This window comes from Gekko japonicus, unplaced genomic scaffold (genome assembly GCF_001447785.1).
Source record: "Gekko japonicus isolate JY-2015 unplaced genomic scaffold, Gekko_japonicus_V1.1 scaffold207, whole genome shotgun sequence".
Classification (NCBI taxonomy): domain Eukaryota; kingdom Metazoa; phylum Chordata; class Lepidosauria; order Squamata; family Gekkonidae; genus Gekko; species Gekko japonicus.
In genome coordinates, this window is record NW_015175363.1 from 408,471 (window position 1) to 410,325 (window position 1,855).

A 1,855-nucleotide genomic window follows, 5' to 3' on the forward strand; every position below is an offset into this window, starting at 1 on the left:
CCTCTGCTGTAAATCTCCATTTAATCTCCGAGGGTGGGGGGGGCTGCCGGGGGGGTGGCTCTGTTCCGGGCACTTCCGGGCTGGCTGACTGGCAGGCAACAGGCGGGAAAGGAGCCGGTGACCAGGCCTTCCGGGAACTTCTGAGCGATGATGCGGAGACCTCCGGAGAGCATGAATAAGTTCTCAAAGCCCCTCTCGCACATGGTGGTGGCCGCCTGGCTGGCGACGTGCTCGTTGTCGTCGTAAAGGATGATGATCTTCCCGTGAGCGTTTTTGTATTCCAAGATGTCGTGTGTGTACAGGTTCATGGTTCTGGACAGCGTGGCGATGGGGTAGGAGTAAGCTCCGATTATGTGGCAGTGCTCGTACGCGTCCCGGTCTCGCACGTCCAGCAGCAGGAAAGGGCAGTCGGGATAAGGTTCGGCCTTCAAACTCATCTCCAACTTCTTCAGGGCATTCTTCCCCAGGTCCAGCTCACCCACGCCGCTTATCACGCTGCGGGAGAGAAGAGCCATCAGCCAGCACTGGCTTTGGTTGTACAAGTGGGCAGGTTTCTAAAAATCTGCGCGTACGATGTTATCCTTCCTTTCCTCAAAGGAACTCAGGGCGGTTCATGCGGCTTCCCTCTTTTATCCCCCACAGCCTGCGGTGGGGCTACTGGGGGCTCTGCTCCCTTTCTAGATGGGCCAGCCCCCTTCCTTAGAGCCAGTTTGGTGTAGTGGTGAAGTGTGCAGACTCTAATCTGGGAGAACAGGGTTTGATCCCCCACTCCTCCACTTGCACCTGGCTGGATGACCTTGGGCAAGCCGTAGTTCTGACAAGAGCTGTCCTTGAAAAAGAGCTGTTTCTGCAAGGCGAGTTTTTACATGCTGATATTTAGGATTCTGTGGGATCCTTTTGGTCAAAAACTCGGGGTCCCCGATGCGCCGCCTCGCCGACATCCTGCCCAATAGCATTATTGAACCAAGATGCAAAAATCTTCACTACTGTCCTTGCGTCCAGACTGAATACTATAATTGAGAATTATGTTTCTCCAAATCAATCGGGTTTTGTACCCCAAAGGCAAATACCAGCTCCAGTACGTAGAGTATTGAATGCCATCTACATTCGTTAAAAAAAATAATCAGACACCATTAGCCATAGCATCTTTCGATGCAAAGAAAGCTTTTGATCATTTGGAATGGGACTTTATCATTAGACTGCTAAGAAAATTAAATATTGGTCAATATTTTATGAATGCAATTCAGAGTCCAAAGCTAGAGTATGAATAAATGGCTTTGATTCTGCTAGTTTTCCCCTGACTGGAGGAACTAAACAGGGCTGCCCCTTGTCACCTTTGCTTTTTATCCTTTGACTAGAACCTTTGGCAATTGCAATAAGGGCTAATAAGCAAACACAAGACATAGAGGTAAATGGACTTGTACATACGATTAATATGTTTGCAGATGATGTAGCTGTATTAATGGTAAATCCTAAAGAAGGACTACCTGAATTAAGGAAGGAGATTTGTGATTATGGGAAAATTGCAGGATTTCGTATAAGTTATAAGAAGTCTGGAATCTCTCCCTTATTATAATTGAATAGTGGGTGTCAAAATTCTAAAATGCGCCCCGTTAGTGTATGGGCAGAAAAAATGCCACTCAGAAGACGCTGGCTGCGATGACTGGCTCCCTCAGCAAACCTGGGCTGCCATTGGCTGGGTGGCTGGGAGGGGAGGGAGCCAGTCATCGCAGCCAGTTCTGAGCGGCAATTCTTCCGGCCATACACTAAGGGGCCTCTGAGGTCGGCGGACGGAGCCGGTAGGCTGCGATCGGGGCTTCCCCCCCACCGCCCGCGCCCACTCAGGCCCCGATCG

General features: G+C 50.3%; 1 pseudogene; it reads right to left on the reverse strand.

Annotated features, from left to right (window-relative positions):
- Window positions 1-941, reverse strand: part of LOC107122343 — a 2,485-nt pseudogene extending 1,544 nt beyond the window's left edge.
- Between the last annotated feature and the right edge of the window lie 914 nt (window positions 942-1,855).